We start from the raw sequence: 12,291 nt of genomic DNA, 5'->3' as shown, positions 1-12,291 counted from the left end.
ACCTCGATCCCTTCTGTAGGAGTCGAATCACGTGCTCCTGCGCGTTGTCTGCGTTCGATTAACCCCTTGACTGCCTCACAGTCTTCAGATGCTTTTAATACTTATCCGATTTGTAAATTAGAGGTGAACTGTGCTCTTAGTGCGGATGAGCTTATCTCTTTGTTTGACTCGACATGCACACTAATACTGGATTCCGTTGCTCCTTAACGCTGAGACGCAACAAAGTTCTCTCAGAGCCGTGGCTCAATGATTGTATCCTTCGTGCTTGCCTTTCCGACTACCAGACGGAAGTCAAAGCAGCCAAAACACAGCACATTTCTCTGTTCATCTCCAAAAACAGCCATAAACCTCAAGTTCTTTTTAATGTCCTCAACTCGATCATTAACCCTGTGATGCTTCTCTAATTGTGCCATCGACTACTCTCTGCAATACATTTCTTACATTTTTTTGTATGTATCTGCTCTAAGGCTAGCCCACACTAGTGCTACCCCAGATCCTGCTCCCTTTCTGTGCCCTGCTGTCCTCGACCACTTTGAGCCTGTATCCCTCTCTTCTCTCTCGGAAGTAGTCAAGCACCTGCGGCCGACAGACTGCCCCTCAGACAGCATTCCCTCTCGCCTTCTCTGAGATCTTTTTGAATCAGTTGGAGCAAGTGTTTTATTGCTTGTAGACACCTCTCTTAGCTCAGGATGAGTCCCAGCTGCCTTCAAACATGCCGTGGTTAAGCCACTACTTAAAAAGAAAAATCTCGATCCGTCCATTCTCGCAAATTTCAGGCCCATTTCCCAGCTACCCTTTTTATCTAAAGCCTTGGAGCGAGTAGTCTTCTGTATCTATGACTGATTGACCTGAATGTTTTATGTGTATTATCTCGATACCCAAGACACATTTCTCCTAAGCTCTATCTTATCTTAGTCTACGTCCAGCTGCAGTCGTTCTTAACCACGCATGGCATCCATGAAAAATGTCAGTCTGGCTTTAAACCTATGCATATCACTGAAACAGCCCTTTGAAGAGTTTTTAATGATCTGCTCCTAGCCGCCGACTCAGGCAGCCCAGCTGCCTTTGACACTGTGGACCATAGCATCCTGTTGTCACGGCTTGAACAGTCTGCAGGCATCACAGGCTCTGCCCTTGCATGGTTCAGGTCTTACCTGATGGACCGTAGCCTCTCAGTGCAGCGAGGTGCCTTCTCCTCTGCTGAAGCCCCTCTTACCTGTGGGGTTCCCCAAGGCTCGATCCTGGGCCCCATCCTTTTTCTATTGTACATACTGCCCCTAGGTTCAATTCTTACAAAACATAATATCCCCTTCCATTGTTACGCTGAAGATGTACAGATCTATCTGCCTCTCAATCAAAATGCCCACTCACTGTTCGGCACATGCAGTCACACAGCGAATACACCTTTTTTTACGAGTGGGAAAAAAGTAAGTCACTCAGGGCAGTATTACACTATATATAATCCAGGGGGCGGTATTGCGCCTAAAAGCCAGCCGCCCGTAAATAACAAATGAAGAACAAGAACAAAACTCAACAAAACGAACACAATACATGAATAAGAAAAGTTAGCAGCTATGGCGAGTTCACACAACACACAGGAGCTAGAAGACCCACCTGCTTCTGTTAAATCAGCTGTGTGGGAACATGTCGGGTTCCCTGTGGACTACAACAATGATGGGGTGGACTACAACAATGATGGGGTGCGAGTTGTGGATCGGACGAGGACGGTGTGTCGGCGTTGTTCCACAGCGGGGCGGTATGCTAGTGGTAACACGTCAAACATGCTCAATCACCTCTGAGTCAGTCTCAGTCCCCAGCGAGAGGGTTTCCTCGACGGCAGGTGACACAGTTACCGCCAACAGATCTGCCCTCACTGCTGACAACGTGGACTAACTCATCTTTCTGAACTTAGAGTCATAGAGCAAAGCTTGAGTACCTTTATTTAGGCACAATGGCCTCACACACGCACAAGTTAATTACACATGTTAGACTTTGCTCCTAAAGGTACAGATTTTATTTTGTTTTATATTTATCATTGTATTTATTTTATATTTTGACATCAGGAGATGTTATACAGTTCTGTATTGCCTTTTATTGAAACACTTTCTTATTATTTATTTTAATATTTTCAAGACATTCTTTTTAGTTGTTCAGCTTATTTAACCTTTTTGTTTGATAGCCATTATAAATAATATGGCCATCTGAGTGTGTGTGTGTGTGTGTGTGTGTGTGTGTGTGTGTGTGTGTGTGTGTGTGTGTGTGTGTGTGTGTGTGTGTGTGTGTGTGTGTGTGTGTGTGTGTGTGTGTGTGTGTGTGTGTGTGTGTGTGTGTGTGTGTTACTGTTTGTGGTTTGTTTTTAACTGTGTAATACAGTTAATGATTCCAAATGTTAGAGTTCCTTATTTTCATACCAAAACTTGCACTACTGTTAAAAATAAATAACAGCAAAAAAATTATGCATTTGGGACTTTTTTTTGCTTTTCCTTGTTGTACCGAACCCGTACCGAAACCGTGACCCCCAAACCGAGGTATGAACCGAACCGTGACTTCTGTGAACCGTTACACTCCTACTTAACAGAGATTAAATCCTGGCTGAGCCAAAACTTCCTCACCCTCAACGAGAGTAAGACTGAGGTCATCTTCTCTGGACCCCGACCTCCAGCTCCCCGGTTGATACTCTGGGCTCCCTCAGTAAAAACATCCTCCCCTCTGTCATGAACCTTGGAGTGACCTTCAATAGCACTTTTAAATTTGATAAGCAGGTCAGCACTGTAGTCAAGACCTACTTTTTCAAAATACGACTATTGGCCAAGTCGTTTTTATCTTTTAAAGACCTAGAAAGTAGGGGTGTAACGGTATCCGTATTCGTCCCGTACCGTCACGGTTCGGACGTCACGGTTCGGCACATGCAGTCACACGGCGAATACGCCTTTTTTTTACGAGTGGGAACAAAATAATTCAGGGCAGTATCCACTACACTATATATAATCCAGGGGGCGGTATTGCGCCTAAAAGCTGTTTGCCAGCCGCCCTTAAACAACAAATGAAGAACAAGAACACACAACACAACAACAAAACGAACAAAAGTTAGTATGGTGAGTTCAGATAACACACAGGAGCTAGAACCCACCGGCTTCTTTTAAATCAGCTGTGTGGGAACATGTCGGGTTCCCTGTGGACTACAATAACGATGAGGTGTGCGAGTGGTGGATCGGACGAGGACGGTGTGTCGGCGTTGTTCTACAGCGGTGCGGTATGCTAATGGTAACACGCGCCAAACATGCTAAATCATATCAGAAGGCATCACCCAGATTTGCCAATCACCGGAGCCCGGCAAAAGACAACAGCAGTTCAACAGCTGATCCCCGCTGCTTTTAAGAAGCCAATAGACATGAGAGCCGAGAGACCAAAAATAAATAACGGAAGCTTTTAGCATAATGTTTTTCAACGACTTTGCACTCTTGAAACACTTTCTTATTATTTATGATGTAATATTTTCAAGAAATTCTTTTTAGTTCTACAGCTTGATGAAACCTTTTTGTTTGACATCAGCCATTATAGATACTATGGCCATCTGAGTGTGTGTGGTTTGTTTTTAACTGATTAATACAGTTAATTATTCAAAATGTCAGAGTTCTTTATTTTTAAACTGAAACTTGCACTACTGTTCAAACATAAATAACAACAAACCTGGAATTATGCATTTGGGACTTTTTTTTGCTTTTTTGTTGTTGTACCGAGGTACGAACCGAACCGTGACTTCTGTGAACCGTTACACCCCTACTAGAAAGGGTTATTAACGCTTTTGTTACCTCGAGACTGGATTACTGCAACGCTCTGTATGTGGGTATCGACCAGGCCTCAATTAGATGCCTCCAGCTAGTTCAGAACGCAGCTGCACGTCTTCTCACTGGCCATAAGAAGGGTGACCACATCACCCCAATTCTGGCCTCACTACACTGGCTTCCAGTTCGGTTCAGAATAGATTTTAAAATCCTTTTATTTGTTTTCAAAGCCCTGAATGGGCTGACTCCTGCCTATATAGCCGAACTCCTCCAGCGCTACACCCCAGGCAGAGCCTTAAGGTCGGCTGATCAGCTGCTGCTGGTAGTGCCTAAGACCAGGCTTAAAACCAGAGGGTACCGAGCCTTCGCAGCTGCGGGCCCCAGGCTCTGGAACATTCTGCCCCTCCATGTAAGGTCGGCCCAGACCCTAGGGGTCTGGGTCACTTTTTCTCTCTGGCTTTCTAGGCTTCTCTTATCAAGAATAACTTTTACCCAGGACCTTTTCCCTCTCTGACCTCTCAAGTTTTATTAGAGGGAAACGGTTTGCAGAGTGGCTTAGACAGGCCGGGGAGTGTTACGATTCGTAGACACAGCGTACCTCCCTATCTCTCATCAATTTCCAACTAAGGCTCCAGTTGGGACCTTGTTCCCTGAGTGTGCCTCTCCACCTCTGTTTCTTACTCTCTCACTTGCTACCCTTTGCCCTCAACCTATTCTAAGGGAGTGCTTGTTCTCCCTCTCTGTCTGTGTCTGTGTATTCTCTTGTTCCCATTAACCCAGCCACGTCTTTGTTCTCGTCTTGTATCTATATCTACGCCGGGACCCGGAGTCCAGGCTGATCCTCTTGCTGTAGTCCTGTGTCTTGGATCCTCTATCCTGAGTTCTGGTTTAAGTCGTGGACTTCGGGTCGGGGCTGAACCTGTCTCTGCGGTCCTGCCTTGGGTCTCGTCATGCTGCTTCCCTGATGGCTTCCTCAGGACTGTAGCTGACATCCTGGTGGATTCATCTTCTTATTACCGACACATGCATTTCCTAACGTTCGGTCTATATGCTGTGAAATGTATTATCTCTTGGATTCACACACGGCATCTATTGCAGTCTGTGCGTCCTGGGAGAGGGATCCCTCCTCTGTTGCTCTCCCTGAGGTTTCTCCCATGTTTCCTTTAAACTGTGGGTTTTCTCTGGAAGTTTTTCCTTGTACGATGTGAGGGTCTAAGGATAGAGGGTCTAAGGACAGAGGGTCTAAGGACAGAGGGTGTCGTTTTTCTCATACTAATATTCTGAACAATCTGTGCTGTTGTATTTGCTGTAAAGTGTCTCTACTGTAGGCTATTTTTATTATATGTACAGCACTTTGGCTCCACCAAAAATCGTTTATAAATGTGCTATATAAATAAAACTTGATTTGATTTGAAAAATAAATCTCCAGGTTCACTTGGAAATATATAAAGAGAAACTCGGTTTCTATAATCAGGAAATAAAAAAGGCACGACTGTCTTTCTTCTCTGACATCATTATCAAAAATAAAAACAACTCACATGCCTTTTTTGCTACGTCAACAGACTAACTAACCCCCCAGTGTCGATAGCCTCAGCATTTCTATCCACCAGGGCCTGCAATGACTTGGCCTCCTCCTTCACTGACAAAATCATGCAGATCAGACAAGCAGTCAGTGCCTCTGCATCAGGTACAGCAAATAGACTGTCCCTGTGTTCACCTAAAGCCATTTCAGACACCATGTCACACTTCCGTCTGATAAATGCTAAAGACCTGGAAGACATTATCCAACATCTGAAATCCTCCTCTTGTCGCCCCCTTTCAAAACAGTTTTTCATTGCTTGGCCTCAGATATACTACACATAGTAAAGTCTCTTCAATCAGGTGTATTTCCACAGGCGCTGAAAACTGCAGTAATTAAACCGCTCCTAAAAAAGCATAACTAGACGCAACCGTAATGAATAACTACAGGCCAATATCAAACCTTCCCTTTTTAAGCAAATTGATTGAAAAAGCAGTTTTTCAACAGTTGAGCAATTTCATGTTTCTAACTGACGGTTTTGATGTGTTTCAGTCGGGCTTTCGACCTAACCACAGCACTGAGACTGCACTTGTTACGGTCTTAGATGACATCCATTTGAACACAGACAGTGGCAGAATATCAGTGTTAGTATTATTCGATCTCAGCGCTGCCTTTGATACTGTTGACCACAACATATTGCTAGACCGTCTTGACAACTGGGTGGGAGTTTCAGCAACAGCTCTAAACTAGTTTAGTTCCTACTTAATGGACAGAACAAACTTTGTCTCAATAGGCAATTACAAATCAACCCTGACAAATATGTCATGCGGGGTTCCTCAAGGCTCCATCTTAGGACCTTTGCTTTTTAATATTTATATGCTACCTCTGGCTGAAATTATTAAAAATAGCGATCTAAGCTATCACATCTATGCAGACGACACCCAGATTTATTTTAAAATCACACCGGGAGACTACTCTCCAATTAGAACACTGATCAAGTGCATTGAGCACATCACTGACTGGATGACTCAGAACTTTCTCCAATTGAACAAACAAAAAACTGAGATCGTTGTTTTCGGAGCAACTAAACCGATTAAAAGTGATTACAGAGCTTCAGTCGGCAGACTACAGAGTAACTCCCAAAGCAAGATATCTGGGTGTAGTGATGGACTCAGACCTGAATTCTAACAGTCACATTACAACAGTTATTAGGTCTGCATATTACCACCTGAAGAATATATCACGGATTAAAAAACTAATGTCGCAACAGGATTTGGAAAAACTTGTCCATGCTTTTATTTTCAGTAGACTCGACTACTGCAATAGTGTCTTCACAGGGCTCACAAAGAATCTATCAGTTCTATGGTCTGTTTCTCGACGGACCACTATTGCGGTAAGCATGTTGTAACTTCCGGTTGTTGTTGTTGTTGTTGTTGTTGTCATCTCCGGGTATCCCGTGTGCCTGTTCTGTTGCTGATAGCTTATTATCTTAACTTAATCGATCGTTTTAAAACTCTTGATCACGGCAACTGCCTGACGTTCTAATCACACGTTACTACAGCTTAAGCACTCACAACTCTCCTTCTCTTAGCGACTGTAACTGTAACTCCACAATTGCCTACACTCTTTTCGGGTTTGCTAACGGTAGCTACTTTAGCTTGATAGCTAGCCATGGCTCTTTCCCCACCTTCTGGTGCTATTTCCTGCTCTTCCTGTCTCATGTTTGGTTACTTCCCGGCCTCCCTTACTGGTAAGGATACATGTGTTAAATGTAGTATAGTTGTTAGGTTGGAGGCGGGAATCATAGCCATAGAAGCCCGGCTCCGCATCTTAGAAAGTAACTCAGCTAAAGTAAAGCCCATGTTAGCATGTGCGGACCGGCAACAGGTAGGTCCTCTTAGCCATCCCCCGGCAACTCCCAAGCAGCAGGGAGACTGGGTGACTGTTCAGAAGGGGCATAACGCGAAACCCGCAGGTCCCCACCAACCCGTTCACGTATCTAACAGATATTCCCCACTCAGCGAGACACCCGCTGAGAAGCCAACTCTGGTTATTGGTAGCTCTATTATGAGACACATGAATTTAGAGACCGAAGCCTCCACAGTCACATGCATTCCGGGGGCCAGAGCGGGCGACGTTGAGGCGCATCTTAAACTGCTGGCTAAAGATAAACGTAAATACAATAGGATTGTTATTCACGTCGGTGGTAATGATGTTCGTTTACGCCAATCAGAATGCACCAAACTTAATGTGGAGTCGGTGTGTAGTTATGCTAAAACAATGTCGGACACCGTAATCTTCTCTGGTCCCCTCCCCAGTCTGATCAACGATGACATGTATAGCCACATGGCATCGTTTCAGCGCTGGTTGTCTTGGTGGTGCCCAGCAAACAATGTGGGCTTCGTAAATAACTGGACAGCCTTCTGGGGAAAACCTGGTCTGATTAAGAGAGACGGCGTTCATCCTACTTTGGAAGGTGCAGATCTCTATTCGGCAAACATTTCAGGGCTGTGTGGACTTAATCCATGACAAAGTGAGTTGAGACCAGGAGGCGGAGTCGCAGTCTTACACGCTTCTCTGCGCTCTTTCCTAGGCAGTCATCCATAGGAATCCCCAACCCAATAAAATACCCAATATTAGCGGTGTGTGTGTCTGCCCAAGGACAAGTTAAGGTAAAACCTAATAGAGGTGTCATACATAATAACCTAATAAAAGTAAATGTAACAACTACTACAGTGCAACAAAACAGGAAGATTAAATGTGCTCCATGGCATAATGCCCAAACCCTCAAAATAAAGCAAAAGTCTAGACAACTTGAAAGGATATGGCGTTCCACTAAACTTGAAGAATCTCGTTTAATTTGGCATATTACTCTCAATGAATATAAGAAAACACTGCGTAAAACGAGAGCAGCTACTACTCTTCATTAATAGATGAGAATAAGAATAATGCAACATTTCTTTTCAGCACTGTAGCCAGGCTGACAGAGAGCCACAGCTCCACTGAGCCTTCTATTCCCTTAGCACTCAGTAGCAATGATTTTATGTGCTTTTTTAACCATAACATTGTTACTCTGAGAAACAAAATGAATGACCTCTTGCCTTCGACCAGTATAGTGTTATCAACAGCTCCCAGAAACGTAAGTTCTAATATTACACTAGATAGTAAACGAGAATGCTTTCAGCCATAAACCTTGAACAATTACATTCAATGATTCTCTCTTCTAAACCATCAACGTGCATGTTAGACCCAATTCCAACTAAGCTGTTTTTATTTATTTATTATTTTATTTATCCTTTATTTATCCAGGAATGTCCCATTGAGATACAAGATATCTTCTTCCAGGGAGTCCTGACCAACACGGCACACAACAAGTTTCAACATAAAACAAAGGCATTAAACAAAAAAAACATACAATTCAAATATAAATACAGAAGGCCATTTGTGCAGTGGCAAGAAGCATAATCACATCAGCAATAGCATCAGGTAAAACAGTTACATGTTTCATGAAGGGCTAATCGTAGCATACCTTTAAAAGCATTTACAGTAGGAAGTGCCTCTAGACAAAGTTTTACTTGCAGCGTATTCCATAGAAGGGAGCATAGTGGGAGAATGCAGCTTTACCAAGCTCTGACTGCATCAAAGGAACATTTAAAAGCATCCCATTTGCTGCTCGTCTAGTATTAAAAAAGCAAGTATAAAATGACAGAAGTCTGGAGATATATAAGGGCAGCTTACCTAGCAATGACTTAAGGATAAAAATCAACATGTGTGATTGTCTTCTTTGGTACAGAGAGGACCATCCTAAGGACTGATGCAGAGTGCAGTGGTGGGTGCGAGAGCCTGCACCCGTTACAAAACGTATAGCAGTATGGTACGCAGAGTCCAGCTTTTTAAGCAGGGAGGAAGAAGCATGCATATAGATCACATCGCCATAGTCTAATACAGACAGAAAGGAACTCTGCACAATTCTCTTCCTGGCTTCAGACGGGAAACATTTCCTTAAACGAAAGAAAAAGCCCAGTTTAGGTCTAAGTTTTCTCAGTAGGTTCCCAATATGAACATCAAAGGCCATCTTTTCATCAATCCATATGCCCAGATATTTGTAGGATGCTACTTTGTCAAGGCATGTCCCTTCCAGTGTAAGAATCGGAGGGACAGCTGTATTAGCTCGAGAGCGAGAGAAGGTCATGTACTTGGTCTTTTTTGCATTAAGGACCAGTCTTAGCCTTAGCAAGGAGTGTTGCAGTGTATTAAAAGCATCCTGTAGAAGCTCTATAGCCTGAGTTAAAGAGGAAGCCACTGTATAAACAACTGTATCATCGGCGTATAAATGAAACCGTGCTGGGTTTATCCCATTTCCTAGTTCATTTATAAAGATGGAGAATAAGACAGGGGCCAAAATAGAGCCTTGTGGAACACCTTTGTTTATAGTAAGAGCAGCTGATGTGTCATCTTCTACTGAGACACACTGAGTTCTTTCAGATAGATAGTTTTTAAACCAGCTCAAAGCCATTTTGCCAAGACCTATGCAGCCAAGCCTCTGCAGCCAAGCCTCTGCAGTAGCAATGCATGATCCACAGAATCAAAAGCTTTAGACAGATCAACAAACAATGCTGCACAGTGTTTTTTCTTGTCTAGTGCTTCAATGATGTCATTTGAGACTAGCATAGCCGCTGAAGTAGTACTATGGCCTGATCTGAAGCCGGACTGAGACTCGCTAAGAATATTATGGTCAGTTAGAAACTTTTTCAGTTGTTCGTTTACAAGAGATTCAAAGACTTTGGCCATTACAGACAGTCTGGAAATAGGGCGATAATTATTTAGGTCAGAGGGGTCTCCGCCCTTTAACAAGGGGAGAACCATGGCCGACTTCCATGAGCTAGGTAATTCACCAGCATAAAGACTGAGATTCAGAATAGAGGTTATGGGTTCTGCAATCAGACCTGCAGCAACTTTGAAGAAGAACGGCTCTATCTCGTCTGGGCCTGAAGATTTCTTTACATCTAGGCTCATTAAAGCTTTGTGAACCTGAGAGGTCAAGATGGGGCAAAGGTGAACAGTTGATCAGGGTCAAGTGGCGGAGGACCTGGCTCTCCTTCTGCAGCGATCATCCCTGAGTTGCTAGAATCAAAGATTGAGCCAGCAGAAATAAAATGATTATTAAAGCTGTCTGCAGTATCCATTTTGCCCTTGATGTCACTCTGATGTGCCCTCAAGAGATCAGGAAGGCTGTTTGGAGTGATAGAACCTGAGGAGGATTTAACAAGTTTCCAAAACTTTGCAGGGTTATTCAAATTGTCATGTATTGCATTAAGATAGTAGGCACATTTAGAGTTTTTAATCAGCTTAGTGCATTTGTTTCTTAATGTCCTATACAGATTCCAATCTAATGGAATATTCGATTTCTTTGCTTTAGCCCAGGCAGTGTCTCTCTGTCGAATGAGAGAGGATATAGAATCATTAAACCAGGGGTTGTCTTTACCGCTTATCCTAGATGTCCTAAAAGGAGCATGCTTGTCACATATAGCCAAGAAGGTGGATTTAAAATAATTCCATGCTAACTCAACATCGGTCATAAGTGAAACAATGTGTAAATCACTATTAAAAACATCATGTAGAAACGCCTGCTCATCGAAATGTTTGAATCGCCTCTTATGAATGAAACGTGGCTTTCCTTTAGGGATCTTACAGGTTCTCACACAAGCAATTGCGCAGTGGTCGCTTATATCATTACAAAACGTGCCTACTGCGGAGAAACGCTGAGGTGCGTTTGTAAGAATAACATCAATCAAAGTGGACTTCTCTAAATCTTTTTGGTTTAACCGAGTTGGAGAGTTAACTAGTTGCACCAAACAGAGAGAGTCACAAGTGTCCTTGAAAGAGTTTTGTAAATCCGTTTGCCAGTCCCAGTTTAGGTCTCCGAGTAAAACCATCTCGGATTTAGTCCAGTTATGGAGAAGATTGGAGAGTATATTCGTGGCTTCGCTTGAGGCAGCGGGCGGGCGGTAGCATCCGACCACTCTACTGTCTGAACCACTTGGGAGCCATGGTTTAATTACAGAGAGTTCAAAGCATTTTGGTTTTGTTAGGGCTTCGATGCAGGTGCCCCGCCCCCTTTTCCCACACGGTCTGTTCTAAAGACATTGTAATCTTTTATATTTATCATATCATTTGTAATCGACTTTTTGAGCCACGTCTCAGAAAGGACAATGATATCAGAGTCAGTCGAATCGGCCCATATTCTGATGGAGTCCATTTTATTAATCATGCTGCGAACATTAAGGTGAAAAAGACGTAATCCGTCTTTCGTTCTAAACTCCTCTGGTGTTTGCAGCTGAGACAGTTCTGGGCCTGGATTCGGTTTCACGTTACCCGACATCAGGAGTAGGAGAATTAGAAGCCAGGTCCTCCTCGCTGGGCTGGTCGGCTTGCCGTCGCAAGTGCGCGCTGCATAGGGGGAAAGTCTCCCATTTCCCTGGGCCCATAGACAGCGTAGTCCTCGCGGCAGAACCCCGGGTAGATGAGACGTCCATGAGAGAAGGTCCTCCGCGAGCAGCGGGGTTGTCATCATGGCAACAACTCTTCCTAAATCCGGGGAAGCCATGGTGCCTGGGGTAGGCCACACATCAAGCGCAGGTGTGTCTTGTGGGTGTTCAGCGTCGGGAGCGACACCGGTCCCGGAGATCCCCAGCACCAGGTAGCCGACCAGGTAGAATAGCAGGGGAGGTAGCCACATCATATATAAAATAAACTCCTTAATGTTTCTTGATTTATCGTCCAGTTAAACTTGTCCTCTCTGACTCTAAAGTCTCAGAAAATTGACGTGAACTTTATAAACTTTATAAACGTCTTCCTTTTGACCGAAGAACAACCGTCTGGTCCTTTGGTATTTTGTAAAGGTTTTGTAAAGGTTTTCAACCTGAAAGAATCCTAATGTGTCCTTGAAAAGTTGAAATAAAGAAAAGGAAAAAGGATTCCAGTTGT

At 43.7% G+C, this 12,291-nt stretch overlaps 1 protein-coding gene across 1 annotated transcript in view; it reads left to right on the top strand.

Moving 5' to 3' along the window:
• The window catches only part of LOC117443852 (sodium channel protein type 4 subunit alpha B-like), a gene marked incomplete at its 3' end in the record, with an annotated part of 71,338 nt that overhangs the window by 30,657 nt on the left and 28,390 nt on the right, over nt 1-12,291 (top strand). The gene's annotated exons all lie outside the window — the stretch shown is intronic.

Source organism: Pseudochaenichthys georgianus, unplaced genomic scaffold (assembly GCF_902827115.2).
Source record: "Pseudochaenichthys georgianus unplaced genomic scaffold, fPseGeo1.2 scaffold_688_arrow_ctg1, whole genome shotgun sequence".
NCBI classification, from domain to species: Eukaryota; Metazoa; Chordata; class Actinopteri; order Perciformes; family Channichthyidae; genus Pseudochaenichthys; species Pseudochaenichthys georgianus.
Note: the sequence above shows the minus strand (reverse complement) of the source record. Positions and strands in the feature narration are given on the sequence as shown.